The sequence below is a fragment of the Ovis aries genome, chromosome 11 (assembly GCF_016772045.2).
Source record: "Ovis aries strain OAR_USU_Benz2616 breed Rambouillet chromosome 11, ARS-UI_Ramb_v3.0, whole genome shotgun sequence".
Taxonomy (NCBI): domain Eukaryota; kingdom Metazoa; phylum Chordata; class Mammalia; order Artiodactyla; family Bovidae; genus Ovis; species Ovis aries.
In genome coordinates this window covers 56494196-56511896 of record NC_056064.1, presented here as the reverse complement: position 1 = coordinate 56511896, position 17701 = coordinate 56494196, and the positions used below count along the sequence as shown (strand labels likewise).

Genomic DNA, 17701 nt, shown 5'->3' with positions numbered 1-17701 from the left:
CGACTCTTTGTGACCCCATGAATCGCAGCACGCCAGGCCTCCCTGTCCATCACCATCTCCCAGAGTTCACTCAGACTCACGTCCATCGAGTCAGTGATGCCATCCAGCCATCTCATCCTCTGTCATCCCCTTCTCCTCCTGCCCCCAATCCCTCTCAGCATCAGAGTCTTTTCCAATGAGTCAGCTCTTCACGTGAGGTGGCCAAAGTACTGGAGTTTCAGCTTTAGCATCAGTCCTTCCAAAGAACACCTAGGACCAATCTCCTTTAGAATGGACTGGTTGGATCTCCTTGCAGTCCAAGGGACTCGCAAGAGTCTTCTCCAATACCACAGTTCAAAAGCATCAATTCTTCAGCGCTCAGCTTTCTTCACGGTCCAACTCTCACATCCATACATGACCACTGGAAAAACCATAGCCTTGACTAGACGGACCTTTGTTAGCAAAGTAATATCTCTGCTTTTCAATATACTATCTAGGTTGGTTGTAACTTTTCTTCCAAGGAATAAGCGTCTTTTAATTTCATGGTTGCAGTCACCATCTGCAGTGATTTTGGAGCCCCGAAAAATAAAGTCTGACACTGTTTCCACTGTTTCCCCATCTATTTCCCATGAAGTGACGGGACCAGATGCCATGATCTTCGCTTTCTGAACTATGTCTATACATATGTCTATACACTGATTATGTATATACATTCGTATATGTGTCTATACGTGTATATGTGTCTATATTACGATTATGTCTATCCATTCGCCTCGGGCCAGAATCAAACCTGAGCATTCCTCTAAGAGCAGATCAAGGGAGCTCGGGAGAGCCAACCAAACCAAACAAGCATACAGGAGGCCTCAGTTTAGATCATGTCTGCCAAAGTTCCATTGGCCAAAGCAAGTCAGACACTGCAAGAGCAGCAGCAATAGGGCGGGAATATGTACTCCGTGAGATCACTCAACAAAAGGAGGGCATGAAGAACTGAAAGCAGGGAGGTCCAGGGGTCCAGTGCTAAGACTACCAGGTCCAGTGGTCTTCCCGGGTGGTCTAGTGGAAAGAATCTGCCTTGCAACGCAGAGGACGCTGGTTCGATCCCTGGTCAGGGAACTAGGATGCCAGCTGCTGCAGAGCAGCTAAGCTGGTGCGCCACAGCTGGAGAGTCTGGGCACTGCAGCAAAAGGCCCCACACAGTGCAACAAGCATCCCACAGGCTGCAACTCAGATCTAATGCAGCCAATAAATTTAAAAAAAAAATTTTTTTCAAGTGAGAGCAATAATCCAGTCCACTGTACACAGGAAGCTTACTCTTGACTCTTTTGAGCTGAAATATGCCTGTCTATGCTGGGCCAAGGTTTCCAGTTAGAGACACAGGAAATGTATCTCCTTTCCTCCACGTGATAGATAACCTTCCAAGTGTCTCCAGCTAACTAGCCCCTTTGGGTTCTTCCTTCACATGAGCCTGATTCCTCTGAAGACTTGATTTCCATTCCCTTCATCATGGTTACTTCCCTCTGAACATGGTCCAGTTTCATCTTTATTACACCTCGTGGCTAACGTCGATAACCGCCCTTAGGACTCTCCTGACCATCCAGGGGTTACGACTCTGCCTTCCTACAGCGGGGGTGCAGGTTTGATCCCTGGTAGGGGAGCTAAGATCTTCTCAGGGCCACAAATGCAAAGCACAAGCCAGAAGCAATATTGTAACGGATTTAATAAGGACGTTAAAAATGGCCCACATTAAAAAAAATCTCAAAAAATAATAACATAACTGCCCTTGATGCTTCCTCAGCACAGCAAAGTGGATTCCTCCCCACTGTGACAGAAAATCACACCCGTGGCACTCAGCCCACGTAAGCAGGAGAAAACCAGGCTCCTCCAAATCAGAAGGGATTTCTAGGTTCACGTGTGGGCGTGCTCAGCCGTGCCCGACTCTGCAACCCCAAGGACTGTGGCCTGCCATGCTCCTCTGTCCATGGGATCTCCATGGACACTCTTGGCAAGAATACTGCAGTGGGTTGCCACTTCCTCCTCCAGGAGGTCTTCCCAACCCGGGGATTGAACCCACGTCTCCTGCTTGGCAGGTGGATTCTTCGTCACAGAGCCACCAGGGAAGCTCTCTTCCAGGTTGATATCACCCACTCAAACAGTTTCCCCTCTTACCCTGAGCCCCTCAGTCCTCATCTACCCTCCAGGCCTGTGTTTGTCGACAAATTGATTCCAGCCCCAGCTTTTGGTCCACAGATGGAGGTCGCATCTCTATCTGGACTGCGAGATTCCAGAAAACCAGGAGGGGTGTCTGCCATCTCTGCGTGTGGAATCTTTCCAGGGATCACAGTGCCGGGAGCCAGGTTCTGGGGGCCCCTCCATCCACATCAGGCAGCTATGTCCACAGACACTCAGCCCACTTTAAGGGGATGAGGGCTGAGTTTTCCCTAAAACAGCCCCCACCTGCTCACAAACCTGGGTGAGGGACCCCAGCACCGGTGTGAGATTATAGAATATGTTCACAGGGGCTGTCCACACTAATGTGGGCTGTCCAGGGAGAGGGCTTCCCAGACACACACACACACACACACACACACACACAGAGGTAAGAACACTACAGGATTTCCAGAGCCTTTAGAAAAGCGGATAGCTGATCTGCAGTCTCCTGCCTCTGATCTGCGGATCCTCATATCCAGGCAGGAAAGAAGCAGCGGTGGCTGAGGAACAGCGTGAGGAGGGTTTAATCAAGAGAAGGACAGCATAGGGACTCCCCTGGTGTCCAGCAGGTGGACAGGTCTGAGACACACACCCCGCTGCCTGTGACACGGCGTACCAGCGTCCCGCAGCTGTGACCACATGCAGGGGTCGGTTCCCCTACTTCCCTGTTTAACTCCTCTGTTGTTCCTGCTCCCAAGGGTAACATCCCCAAGCTAATAATCTGCTTGCAGGCCCTGGTCTTGGGACCTGCTGTGAGGAGGGTGAAAGAAGAGGGAAGAATATCCAGGCAGCAGGAACAGAGACCCAAGGGCTGGGCGAGCCTTGGTGCCTCTGAAGACTCCCAGAAGGACTGAACATAGGACTGGAGCCTTAAAGAAGGGGGAGAAGTGGCGGGACCGGCAGGACCTTCTGGGCAAGGCCCGAGAGCTCAGACTTCGGCCCGAGAGCTCGGACTTCCGCCCGAGGAAGGCAGGACCCCGTCCAAGCGAGGAGTCGGGCGAATCCACTTGAGCAGATTGGCCTTTGGGTTGAGCTCCAGGGGAAGACCATGGCCTGCGTTCGTTCGGTCGAGTCTCTGCGTCGTTCCCTTCCTGTCTTCTTTCCTCCTTCCTTTTTTAAAGGCATCATTTCTTCCTGTTTTCTGAGTCAGAATCCATTGCGTTTCTCCGTGTCGTTTCATTTTTTAATGAAGGTCTCACTTTGTTTTTGGCTGCACTGGGTCTTTGTTGCAGCACACGGCTTTCTCATCGAGACGGCTTCTCTTGCTGTGGCTCCCGGGCCCCAGGGCGCAGGCTCAGCAGCTGTGGAGCACGTGGCACGTGGAATCTTCCCAGACCAGGGATCGAACCCGTGTCCCCTCCAGTGGCAGGCAGACCCCTAACCACTGTGTCACCAGGAAAGTCCTCTTCCTTCTTTCTTTCTTAACTTGGCTCCCCGCCTCCCGCCTTCTTTTCTCTTTGCTCCCATGAACCTCTCACCTCTCAGTCTGCCTCTCCAGCTTTCCCCTTAGGTAACAAGACGGTCAAAAAAGGAGCAAAAATGCGAGGCGGTGGAGCGATAGCCACTGGAATTTCTAAGCTCCTTCAGGTCAAATGTCTGAGAAACTCAAGTGCACTGGTGGGGTGAGGGGGCGACATTTGAAACTGGGGCTGCAGGGAGAGTTCTGAGCTGCACGTTGGCCATGACTGCACCGTGAATCCAAATTGCAAGAGTCCAACAAAGAAGAAATCCCTGGCTCTGGGTGTGGGGACAAGGACTCGGGGAGAAGCAACAGGGAGAGACTGAGCTTGGCAGCCAACACACCTGGCTTCTCTTAACCTCCCCTCCAAGTGACCACAGGCAAGTTACTCAGCGTCTCTAAAACTCAGACCCCTCATTTAGAAAAATGGGAAATAATACACAATTCACACGACCAAGGACTCTTGGCCACAAGTAACAGAAACACACACAAACTAGTCGAAAACCCAGAGGGAAATCAACTCTCCTAGAACACAAGGAGGGAGGTTTGGTAGTTTCCAGAAAGAACAGACTGGGGGCCTTTGCACCAACTGTTTCCTGTGCCTGGACCACCCCCCTCCCACCCTGCCCTGCACCATACCCTCCAAACTTGACTCAAGTGACTGGCTCCTCCTGCCTTCCGACTCATAGCTGAAAAGTCACCTTCTCTAGGACAATCCACCCACTGCTCTATCTAAAGAAGCTTTTCAGCTGCTCCGTACCCATCACTTAACTTGTTTTTCTGCAAAGAACTTATTATAGTCAGTACTTTTTAAATTTGTTTACTTGTTTATAGTCTAATGCTCACCAAAATCTAACCAACTCTACGCCCAGCCAAACCACCTATGGAGGAAAAATAGCACCTGGGGCATCCGAAAATTCAGAAACTACCTTTTTTTCTAAAGAAATGACTAGAGGAAGTCCTCTAACACAGGGAACAGGATACTGAGGAAGAGAGAAAAAGCAAAACTCCTAGTAAAGGAAACCCTCAAATTCTGGCGGTGGATGTCACCCACAAAATCTTTAAGAAGAGCTCAATGTTGTCTAAGCAATTGAGAGACTTAATAGGAAACTGAAAGATATTTGTGAAATGATGAGGAAGGTAACTTTTCTCCCCAAACGTACTTAAAATGTACACTTAAATACTCCAAAAAATAAATTGTGTTAATACCAAATAATCATGACCTCAATCTAAGCATGATTTTGAAGAATTGATGGAAAATAGAAAAAGATGCCCTATTTGATTTCTTGTGTTTACTTTATTTGTGATTGATTTATCTTGGCTGTGCTGGGTCTTAGCTAGGGCTCTCGGGGTCTTCGTTGCGGCATACGGTCTTCTTAGTCCCCAGGCCCCTTGCATCGAGAGCTTGGCGTCTGAGCCACTGGACCACCAGGGAACTCCCTAGTCTATTTGATTTCAGTGTGCATTTCCTTTAAGTTTGTGTACATGGGTTGTGACATAAGAGGGAGAGAAAAGAAAACATAACCCCCCTGTATTTCCTAGTTCACTTGTGAAAACAATATTTACATCATCACCAACACATAAAGGCTGTTGATTGGATTCCAACTTTGAAGACGAATCTATGGATAACAGCAGGATGACAGATGTGGTTAAAGAACAGAATGTAAATGTCATCGATTTTGACAACATAAAAGTAAAGATAAGCTGGCAGAAGTTGGGAGTTAAAAGGAGTGGGGAGGAACGGAGATAGGAAGGATAGGAAACAAAATGATATCCTCACCTTGGGACTTCCCTGGCAGTCCAGTGTTCAAGACTCCGAGCTTCCAGTCCAGGGGACGCAGGTTCGATCCCTGGTCCAGGAACTAGGATCCCACATGCCGCACGTGGCCAAAAAGCAAAAAATAAAGTAAATAAATAAAATTCTCATCTTACAGAGTAAGCACTCAAGAATTACCATCTCATGTTAAGGGAATAAGAACTGGGTATTTTAAGTGTATAATTTAAAATTGTGAAAGCAACTAGTATGAGAAATAAATATAATTACCCAAAAATAAGAGGAAGTGGATGGGAGGAGAAAACTACATCTTTCACAGTAGGGAATCAGTACAGGTTTGAAATTAACAAAAACAAAAAAACAGAAATATTACCGTATTAGAGATCGATGAAGATAACAAAAGAACATAGTGGTTGCCTTTGAAAGACAAAACTACACGTGTGGACTTCTAGGAAGTTCTTTATGACCAGTTGACTGGAAAGGAAAGAAATCGGATCTGCTTACAGATGGCTCTGCGTGATGCACTGGCACCAACCAGAAGTGAACACGTCGGCCCCGAGTGACAGTAACTCTGGAAGGGAGGCCCCTGCTGGTCCAGCGGCTCAGACTCCAAGCTCTTAATGCAGGGGTTCCAGGTTCAACCCCTGGTCAGGGAACTAGACCCCACATACGGCAACTGAGAGTTCACACGACCCAGCTAAAGACCCTGCATGCCACAAGATCAAAGGTCGCGTCCCGCCGGGCAAGCAAAATCTAGTTCCCTGAAGCGAAAGTGAAAGTCCCTCAATCGTGTCTGACTCTTTGCGGCCCCGTGGACTATTCAGTCCCTGGAATTCTCCAGGCCAGAATACTGGAGTGGGTAGCTGCTCCCTTCTCCAGGGAATCTTCCCGACCCAGGGATCAAACCCAGGTCTTCCACATTGCAGGCAGATCACAGGGGAAGTCCCTCCCCTCACTGTTAGAGCTCACCACTCTTATGGAACTTTTATTTCCTGTCCCCTCAACTTCAGACTCTACAGATTTCAAGGCCCTTGGATCCAAGAAAGAAATGCTCCCACGAGAACAGAATAAAGATTCCTGTGACTTAGAGGTTGAGACTGACACCGATCATTCTCTTTTGAATAAACAAAACAGGAAGTCTCTCTCTCTCTTTTTCTTTTCCAACCAGGGATTGAACCTGTGGCCCCTGCAGTGGAAGCACAGAGTCTTAACTGTTGGACCTTCGGGGACGTCCCCAGAGAGTTACTCTTCTGGTTACCAAGGAGGACGGAGGTTTGTGCTACATGAGGGGGACCGGGAACCCAGGAAGTTCTCCGGGTTACTCCTGGATAGGCTACCCACTCCAGTAGTCTTGGGCTTCCCTGGTGGCTCAGCTGGTAAAGAATCCACCTCGTACTTCCGTGTCCAAGAGAAGTACCATGAACACGAAACGGGCGGTGGGAAACGGAGGCTACAGATATCAACTATGGCCTCACAGAAACAGGAACTGTAGAAACCACGGATCCCTTCTTCCTTGATGGTTTCCTATCCACCTGTTATGTCTTTGTGAATATTAACTAAGTTCTTTTCTCTCTCCTTCCTCTTTTTGATTTTCTAAGAAAGACGGTGATTCACTTTTTCTTTGGTCTTTTTTTAATTATTTTTTCTTGAGGTATAGTTGAATTACAAGGTTGTGTTAATTACTGCTATGCCGGAAAGTGACTCAGTCATACATACATAATCATTCTTTCTCATATTCTTTTCCATTAGGGTTCATCACAGCATAGTGAATATAGTTCCCTGTGCTATTCAGTAGGACCTTAATGTTTATCCATGCTATATATGATTTTTGTATCCGAAAATCCCAAGCTCCCAATTCAGCCTTCTCCCATCTCCCTCCCCCTTGGCAATTACCAGTCTCTATGTCCCTGATTCTGTTGCTGTTTCATAGGCTCATTTGTGTCTTATTTGCTGTTTAAGTTAGAGAATATTCAGATAGGATTTTGACCATAGTTGAAGGGTAATCAGCCTCACTCAGAAATGATACCATTGCTGTCACCCAAAGACGGGCTGTTGAGATTTTGTGTCTCCTGTTTTTGAGAACAGGCTTCCCAGGTGGTTTAGTGGTAAAGAATCTCCCTGCCAATGCTGGAGACACAGCAGATGCAAGTTTGATCCTTGGGTCAGGACGATCCCCTGGAGTAGGAAATGGCAAACCACTCCAGCATTTGTGGCTGAAAAATCCCAAGGACAGAGGAGCCTGGTGGGCTACAGTCCATGGGGTCACAAAGAGCTGGACACAGCTGAGAGACTGAGCACGTGTTTGAGAACACGTTGAGGGTCTCTGTAAAAAGATAGCTGCACCTGGCAAGAAAAGGCGTGAATCTCGTGTTGTTATTATTCGATGGAGTTCACACGTGTGTGGAAGGGTGTCTATGGATGCTATGTAGCCAAAGGGGTGGACTGCATGGGTCATTAAGCTATTGTCTCCCAACTCCAAGTTCATTCTTCTAGACTCGGTGTTGTGATGGGACTCAGGCTGGAATTCTGCACATGCTCTGCCAGCTGACTCCCTGTTAGCTTCTGCCAATAACAGAACCAGAGAGCAGCTGGAGGGCGGGAGCGGGGAGAAGGGACACACTCTGCCTGTTTGCGCGCCCTTCTTGTCTGCATCCCTGTCAACAGATCTCCACCCCAGCAGGAGCAGTTCAAGCTAGTATCCAGTTTTTTATGCCATGAGCCTCATCAAAGGGCCCTTCAAACACATCAGTACCAGTCAGCCAGTGCCCCTCCGCAGAAGTCTGAGCCCAGCTCCATGCAACGTCTTCTTCAAGCTTCTGGGGTCAGATAAGCCCAGCCTCCCGCCTGTGTTCCACCAGCTGTAGGACCGACGGCTTCTTTCTGCAGCTACTATACCCATGTTTTCTTTTTATCTTTTCAGTCTTACAATTCACGTTGAGTTAATTCTCCGTATTAAATTTTCTCTGTTAAAATAACTAAGGAGGTTTCAATTTTCCTGATCAGACCTTGACTGGTAGGGGCGGACAACTGAAACTTTTGATTATAAGCCTCCTCCACAGCCAGAATTTTTTTTTAACTCTGAACAGGCACTACTTTTAAGTAATCTGTTAAATTCAGTGCTATAACTGTTATGAGAATGTAGCAACGGAGAGCTGCAAGATCATCTGAAAGGAAAACCACCTCAGCCTCAGATGGGTTATGGAGGACTCCCTGGAGGAAGTGACATCCAAGCTGAATTTAAATAGTGAACTGGGATTAACCAGATAGAGTGTGGGACATTGAATCAGGCACAGAGAACAAAAGGCATATTCAAAGGGAGGACGCAATACAGGCCTCGTTTTACCTTCATGGAAGAGTTTGGCTAAAGTTTCTAGAATGACAAGGCCACAGAAAGACAAATATCATTTATATGTGAAATCTAAAAAAATTATACAACTGAACTTTACAAAACAGAAACAGACTCACATATATATATAGAAGACAAACTTATGGCTTTTCCTTATGGAAAAGGGGATAGGAAGGGATAAATTAGGAGTTTGGGATTAACATATACATACAACTATATATAAAAATAGATAACCCACAAGGTCCCACTATATAGCACAGGGAACTATCTTCAATATCTTGTAATAATCTACAGTGGAAAAGAATCTGAAAAAGAATAGGGGTGTGTGTGTGTGTGTGAGATCACTGCGCTGTACGCCTGAAATTAACGCACCATGGCAAACCAACTATATGTCAATTTTAAATAAATAAAGGTGCTTAAAAAATAGAATGTCAAGACCTGGGGCTGGAAGGGTGAGAGGGGGCCCAGTCAGGAGGGTCTCTAGACTCCTGGCGATGAGTTGGGACATTTTCCTGAGGACCACGGAGAGCATTAAAGAGCTGTCAGAGGAGGGGCATGATCACATCTGTGGGCCACAGGCACCCCCAGTGTCCTTGCGCTGACCTTGAGCCGCTGGCCCTTGCTCTTAGCCAAGTCACAGCCGGGCTCAGGACGGAGCTCCAGAGGGCCCTGTCTCCCCAGGCAGGCCCTCGGAACACATCTGCACTGGGCCTCTGCCCCTGAGAAGCCTGAGGGCGCTAGTTAGCTGATGAACTGATTCACAGTGAAGTGTTAGCAAACACAACTGGTTTATCCCTCCTCGGGGATATTTCCATTTTAATGGAGGCTCAGTTGACAAATATTTACTGAATGGTCTATTACAAGCAAGAAACCATGGGAAGCTCCTGGGGGAGTGGGGGGGGAGGGTCAGGGCTTGACCTAAATAAATCAGTGTCTAATGATAAAACTTGAGTTCGTAGGAAACATACTGGAGGCAGCAGATAACCTTCCTTATCTCCAGTTAAACCACAGCAGCACCATCTTGGTCTGCCCCCAAATGCCCCAGTCACCCTAACCCCAACCCCTTCTTCCATTTGGGGGGCAGATGTTATTTACCTATCACCACCCTAAGTGAGGCTCAGAATCCGACCCTGCTTTATATTCTGGGATCCCCAGGTCTCCCCGAGCACTAGGCTCCAGCCCCCTCCCCAGCTGCTCAGTCTCTGCAAATCTCTCCCCACCCCACCCTGCCCCTCCCTGGGCACACGGATGGAGGGCATCCTGGGCTCCCAGCGCTACACCAGGGCTGCAGGACAGGAGCCAGGGGGGGTGGAAGGATGAACTCCAAAGAGGGCTGACACACAGCCTGCGCTTCAATTCAGTGTCAGAAGGGTCTCCTTTGAGAAGTGGAGCCTCTCAGCCTGTTCCTTTTCCGCTGCCTTCTCGGACAGCAGACCAAAATCAGAAAGGAGGATGAGAAACCGGATGAGAGGAGGAACGCCAGGAAGGGTGAGCGGGCCTTTCCCAGCTGCGGCCCCTCCAAGCCCTCTCTCTCACCCCCGCTCACGGTCAGGCCGCCCTCACACCTCCCAAGGTTGATTCTCCCCCCCTACACCTTCACTCTCAGCTGTCTGCAGCTCTTGTCCTGGGGACACCAGGGAACTGGGATTCAGGACCCCGGGGGTCTTTCGACCAGTTCACTACGTCTCACCCAGTGGAATCCCTGCCTAAGCCTTGGCTCTGTTCCCTGGAGTCTTCGTTCCCATCTCTAAAACAGGCACGATCCAGGCACCTTAGTCTCGGCTACATCACCCCAGCTCGAGACCCCAGTTTCCATCCATTAAGAAACACTGACATCTAGTGGTCATAGAAGGAACCTGCAGCACAGACTCGCCCTTCAAGGAGAGGGATGGTAGAAGTATCTAGAAACAGAAAGACCACCCCCTCCATCCCTCTCCCCCGAAAGTGCTCCCAAGGTCGCCAAGACAGCGTGGGCATCAAGAACCAGCGCTTAAATGACCACGGGGTGCCTGGTTCTTGCTAGAGATGACCCGGAAGCATCCTGGGTGGCAACAGGAGAGAGACCTTGGATAAAACACGCCGTGGATCATCCACACAGCCAGTCAGAGGAGCTAGGTACAAGCCAGACTCCAGGAGCCAGTCACACACCCCGCCCCTCCACTGCCACATCGGTGAGGGCCCGACAGCAAGATGGATGGAGGCAGCTTTCTGCCACTCACTCACCTGCCAGCCACTCCATCATGCGGACCACAGATGCTTACTCAGCTCTCCCAGGTGCCTGGCGTCATACCTGGCAGGTGGCTCTGTGTGTGTGTGTGTGTGTGTGTGCATGTGTGCCCGCACACACTGGAGGGCAGGTGTGCAAACAAAGGAGAGGATGTACACAGCATGAATCACACAGACACAAGCAGGTGAGCCATCAAATAATCCAAACTCATTTATTCAACAAACGCTTCCTGAACACCTGCAGTGCACCGAGCACAGGGGGCCCCCAGGACTGCAGGGGCGCCCCCATTGACCGCCCGGCAGCTACCGGAGCCTCGCTGTCCCCTCACCCCCAACATCTCATTGAGGCAGCCCCCCTACTCTTCGTCAATGCAAGACAAGTCCACCATCGTCCTTCACCTCTGTGCCTGCAGTGCCTAGCACACAGCAGGTGCCTAATACATGCTTATCAAAACCACTCATCCAGTCCAAGCCCCTGCCCAAAGCAGGTTGTTGTTTAGTCGCTAAGTCGCTAAGACTCTGCGACCCCATGGACTGTGGCCCACCAGGCTCCTCTGTCCATGGGATTTCCCAGGCAAGGATACTGGAGTGTGTTGCCATTTCCTCCTCCAGGGGATCTTCCTGACCCAGGAGTCGAACCAGACTCTCCTGCATTGGCCGGCAGTTTCTTTACCAGAGTCATGTGGGAAGCCGCCCAAAATGGATCTCCCTCCTAACAGCGTTGCTGGTGGTTCCTCACTCAGCCCTCCTCAATACCTCTGCTAATGGTTATTTATCCTTTCATATGCTGTTGCGTTAGGGCTTCGTGGCAGGCGGCAGAAACGCAGCTCAGACTCACTCAGAGTGATGAGATGGGGTGGGGAGGGCCTTGCCCTGTCCTTCTGCAGCGGGGTGGAGATGGCCAAGGCCCTTCCACACACGTGTGTTCCTCGCTCAGGGGCTTCCTCTCCCTCTCCTGCTGATGCTGAGGAACATCTGAATCTCTGGGATGACTGACAGCTCAGATCTCTTGATCCCTGGATCCATTCCCAGAGCCCAGGAGACAGGAGTGATTTCGCCGGGGGTTCATGTCCACCTCTGGGGCCAGGCAGATGGGAAGGACACTATCACCGAACCCTGAGTAAGAGGAGGGGGTGACAGGAGAGTTTCCCGAACAGAGGAGGGTGTGTTCCCAGGGAAAGGAAGCGGGAGGAGCTGTAGGGGTGCAGTTTATTGAACAGTGTCTCCCAAAACCTTTGGTTCCACCCAGAACCTCAGAGTGTGACCTCATTTGGAAATAGATTCTTTGTAGATGTAGTGAAGGTGAGGACTTGAGATGGTACTGGATTAGGGTGGGCCCTGAATCCCACGAGACTGTCCTGTAAGAGACAGAAAAGGACCCCCACGGACACAGAGGGATGAGGCCAGGGAAAGACAGAGGCAAAGACTGGAGTCAGGCGGCCACAAGCCAGGGAACACCAGAGCCCCCAGAAGCCAGAAGAGGCAATGAAAGTTCTCCCCCAGGGCTTCCAGCGGGAGCCCAGCCTCTGGTCTCTAGGTCTGCAGGAGAAGCTATTTCTGTTGTTCTAAGCTGCCCAGTTTGTGGTCATTTGTTAGTGCAGCTCTAGGAAATAATACGGGCTTCCCAGGGGGCACTGGTGGTAAAGAACCCACCTGCCAATGCAGGAGACGTAAGAAACACAGGTTCAATCCCTGAGTCGGGAACAGCCCCTGGAGGAGGGCATGGCAACCCACTCCACTATTCCTGCCTGGAGAATCCCATGGACAGAGGAGCCTGGCGGGCTACAGTCCATGGGGTCACAAAGAGTCAAATATGACTGAAGCGACTCAGCATGCAGGAAATAATACAGGAAGAGAGGCCAAGAGATGCCCTTCGCCAGCCACTGGGGGTGGGGGGGTGGAGCAGAGCCCAGATCACTTCCCAAACCCACAGCCACTGAGTACGGTTCTGCTGCGGGAGCCAGAGGTCATGCGACCCCATCCTCAGGGGTGTGTCCATGGTGAGAACACACATGGCCACGCAGAGGCTCCTAGAGGTGTTCTAGCATAATGCCCCCCTCACTACCCCGCCTGCACGTGTAAACAGACCCAAGATGCTGAGCGAGCCTGCCCGTTCGGATTGCTTAAAGCAGGGCTGCCCAACCTTCGGCATCTAATGCCTAATGATCCAAAGTGGAGCTGATGTGCTAACAACAGAAATAGGGACTTCATTGGAAGGACTGGTGCTGAAGCTGAAGCTCCCATACTTTGGCCATCTGATTCGAAGGGCCTATTCCTGGGAAAAGATCCTGATGCTGGGAGAGATTGAGGGGAATAGGAGACAGAGGCAGCAGAAGATGAGATGGTTGGATGGCATCACTGACTCAATGGACATGAGTTTGAGCAAACTCTGGGAGAGAGTGAAGGACAGGGAAGCCTGGTATGCTGCAGTCCATGGGGTCACAAAGAGTCAGACACGACCTAGTGACTGAATAACCCCAAGGACTTCCCTGGTGGCCAGTGTTTGGGACTTCGCCTTTCAATGCAGGTGAAGGTTCAGTTCCTGGTGGGAGAGCTAGATCCCGCCTGCCTCGTGGCAAAAAACCCAGAACACAAGACAGAAGCGATACTGGAATGCATAAGACTTTAAAAATGGTCCACATAAAAAATACCTTTTAAAAAATGATAGAAATAAACTGCACAATAAAGTAATGTGCTTGAATCATCCTAAAACTACCCCCCGGCCATCCCCATTCCTGGCCTGTGGAAAAACTGTCTTCAATGAAACCAATCAGTTAGTTCAGTTCAGTCGCTCAGTCGTGTCCAACTCTTTGCAATCCCATGGACTGCAGCACACCAGGCCTCCCCCGTCCATCACCAACTCCTAGAGTTTGCTCAAACTCATGTCCATTGAGTCAGCAATGCCATCCAACCATCTCATCCTCGGTTGTCCCCTTCTCCTCCCACCTTCAATCTTTCCCAGCATCAGGGTCTTTTCAAATGAGTCAGTTCTTTGCATCAGGTGGCCAAAGTATTAGACTTTCAGCTTCAGCATCAGTCCTTCCAATGAATAGTCAGGACTGATTTCCTTTAGGATGGACTGGTTGGATCTCCTTGCGGTCCAGGGCACTCTCAAGAGTCTTCTCCAACACCACAGTTCAAAAGAATCAATTCTTCGGTCCTCAGTTTTCATTACAGTCCAACTCTCACATCCATACATGATCACTGGAAAACCCATAGCCTTGACTAGATGGACCTTTGTTGGCAAAGTAATGTCTCTGCTTTTTAATATGCTGTCTAGGTGGTCATAGCTTTTCTCCCAAGGAGCAAGCATCTTTTAATTTCATGGCTGCAATCACCATCTGCAGAGATTTTGGAGCCAAAAAAAATAAAGCCTCTCATTGTTTCCAGTTTCCCCATCTACTTGCCATGAAGTGATGGGATCAGATGCCATGATCTTTGTTTTCTGAATGTTGAGTTTTAAGCCAACTTTTTCACTCTCCTCTTTCACTTTCATCAAGTGGCTCTTTAGTTCTTCACTTTCTGCCATAAGGGTGGTGTCATCTGCATATCTGAGGTTATTAATGTTTCTCCTGGCAATCTTGATTCCAGCTTGTGCTTCCTCCAGCCCAGCGTTTCTCATGATGTACTCTGCATATAAGTTAAATAAGCAGGGTGACAGTAAACAGCCTCGATGTACTCCTTTTCCTATTTGGAACCAGTCTGTTGTTCCATGTCCAGTTCTAACTGTTGCTTCCTGACCTGCATACAGATTTCTCAAGAGGCAGGTCAGGTGGCCTGGTATTCCATCTCTTGAAGAACGTTCCACAGTTTATTGTGATCCACACAAAGGCTTTTGCAAAATCAATAAAGCAGAAATAGATGTTTTTCTGGAGCTCTCTTCCCTTTTTGATGATCCAGTGGATGTTGGCAATTTGATCTCTGCTTCCTCTGCCTTTTCTAAAACCAGCTTCAACATCTGGAAGTTCACAGTTCATGTACTATTGAAGCCTGGCTTGGAGAATTTTGAGCATTTCTTTACTAGCGTGTGAGATGAGGGCAATTGGGCAGTAATTTGAGCATTCTTTGGCATTGCCGTTCTTTGGGACTGGAATGAAACCAATCCTTGGTGCCAAGAAGTTTGGGGACTCCTGGTTTATAGGATTTCTGAATAAGGGGAGAATCCTTCAGTACAACTGATACATGATCTATCTCTTTTTTTTTTTTTAAACAATCTGATTAGGAAAACCTGGAGCTTCGGTAGTTTTTGCCAAGAACACTAGAATTATCAGGAAATTGGATGATTCTGGGTACATGCAAAGCCTTGGAGACACAGCTGTCAGGGTTTCGGCCTAAAATTCTGACAGGGTCAAGAGGACGTAAAACCCCTACAAGGCCTGTTCACCCTCCTCCTTGGTTAATTGTCTGGAAGTTAGAAAACACAGTCACCCTCCAGCTTTTTCTTCTCCAGCCTGAAATGTCCATTCCTTGAAACATCTTTCTTTCCCTGCTAAGATTTCCGGGACCTCCAAAGGCTAGTTGGCAATCTGCTCCCCCTCCCTGTTGGCGCCAGGGCAGGACCTCCCTCAAAGGCATGGGGAAGGGGTGTGCTCGGTCAGACCCTTCCTCCACCTTCTCCAGCAGCCCCCAGCCGCGGGAGCTGGATTGACCGTTGCTCAGGCAAGCCCAGCCTCAGCTCTCAAGCCTCTAGAGCCTCCTCCCAGCCCTCCCAGCGTCCTGCTGGATAGAAATTCAAAACCACGGGCAGGCGTTTTTTGATTCAGGACCTGTGATCTGCGCCAGGTCCCCTGTTCCTGGGACTTTGATGTGCGGACTCCTGGCCCCCACCTGGGAAGGTGGGAGGAGGGAAGCCCCGCGGAGCTGTCCCCTGTCCTTGTTCTCCGCCTTGGCAGAGTCCAGTCTGCTTCTCAAGATGATTCGCGGGCCTCCCCGGCAAACGCTTTGAAGGCCTCTTCAAAGGCGGCGGCATTGTGTACAGTCACCGAGTGGCAGAAAGGCTTTGCACCCCCGGGCCACGTCCAATTACCGAGCCCCGCACAGGAGCGGCCGCCGCTTTCCCCGCTCTAACCCAAGTTAGAAGGGTCGGTCCCTGGGGAACTGAGCCAGGGCTGGGAGGCCTTAGTCTCTGGAAAGCACATCAACGCCCCCTTCTGCACCCAAGCTCCCCATCGCCCCCGCCCCCACCCCCACCCCTCCAGGGCAGGAGGAAGGGAGAGGCCGGGTGCCGGGAACTTCTTCCAAATATCAGGGAGCTTCAGAAGGATCGGGTCCCAAGGAGTTCCCGTCTGGAGTTCGGGGCCAAGCAAACCAAGGCGGAGGATCTGATATTTATGAAGCGCCTGCGGTGACCACGTGCTGCCGGAGCTGGCACTGCCCGGGATGCGAACGTGCCAAGCACAACTTCCGCTCTCCTCGCTTCTCTCCTCTACGCTGCAGGCTCCGGGCCCCTGCGCCCCCTCGCCGGGCGCCCCCGGGTTCCGCGGGCTGGGGGAGGGGCACAGCTCAGTGCTTCTGCCGCAGCCCCGCTCAGCTCTTTCCCTGCCCTGCCTCCTGTCTACGCTGCATTCCCCCAGATCCTTAGTTAAAAAGATGCTAATGCTTTTTCTTCCATCATTTCAACTTCTCCCATCATTTCAACAGATGCCTGCAGGGCAAAGGCCCCCAAGCCCGCCTCCCCCCATCCAACCCCTAACCACCCTGCAGGTTTTATCCGCCTCCCACCCCACTCCCCACCTGTGACAGCAAAGGCTGGTGTGAGACTACTGGGCCAGCGAGAAGCCCTGAAGCGATCGTTGGCCCACCCACCCCTTTAAGAACCCGAGCCCCCTTCCCCACCTTCCAGCCTGGTGACTTCAGACCAGGGGCTGAATCTCATCAACAAGAAATTTGAAGCCATTAAAATACAATAAAAGAGAAATTAAATATAATCGCTCCGTAAATTATAACTAATTGAAACATCAATTGTAATTTTTATGATCTGCATTCCGAGTGAGTGATGCCTGGAGTTACCAAATGAAAGTTAAATGACGGTGACGGTGGAGGTGTCCTGGAATGCCCCCGCCCCCCAGCTTCCACCCCCTCCTTCCTTCCCTTCTCTGCCAGACTCCACCCCAAAGTGCTATCTTCTAGAAGCTTCCCCCAGGGAGCCTTGCGATCTCACATCCGTGGAGGTCTCAGCTCGCTCTTGTTGGCAGTGTTTTCTGTATACGGCCTCTGTATGCTTTTATTTTCCCTGAAACCCCAAGAAGACCTGGGTCTCCTCCATCTTCCCTGCTCCCCCATGGTTGGACCAGAATGTCAGGTCCACCCAACATACGTCCGGCAGTCAGATCGCAAGCATGGAAACACCTGGAGAGAGTGCCGGAAAGCCCAGATTCTGTGATGCTCCCAGACCTTTCTCATGTCAGCCACACTATGTTAGACTCATCCTGTCCACTTCCCTGCCTCTCTCTCAGCTGGGCACTGGGGTTCCACAGCACCAGGGCCAGCTTTCCAAATGCTGATCTACCCAAGCCGTGCTGTAATGGGGAAAATCACACCAGCGAGGGGGCCCTGCTACGTCCGGTGTCTCCTCCCGCCTCCCTCTTTGCCTCTACAGGTTCTTTCCTTTCCATCTGCTGCTCCATCCACTCCATCCAGGCACCTGGAGGGCACAGGAGGTGCAGGGTGAAGACAAGCAGATCTGCACTCAAAGCTCCTCCACAAAGTA

The 17701-nt window shown here is 50.2% G+C and overlaps 1 long non-coding RNA gene across 2 annotated transcripts in view; it reads right to left on the bottom strand.

The window, feature by feature from the left end:
- LOC114116815 (uncharacterized) overlaps positions 1-17701 on the bottom strand; it is a 47052-nt gene that overhangs the window by 12933 nt on the left and 16418 nt on the right. For both annotated transcript variants that reach the window (XR_006061322.2, XR_003590609.3), the window contains one exon: positions 5427-5508. This is a non-coding gene — a long non-coding RNA (uncharacterized LOC114116815). The remainder of the gene's footprint in view (positions 1-5426; positions 5509-17701) is intronic.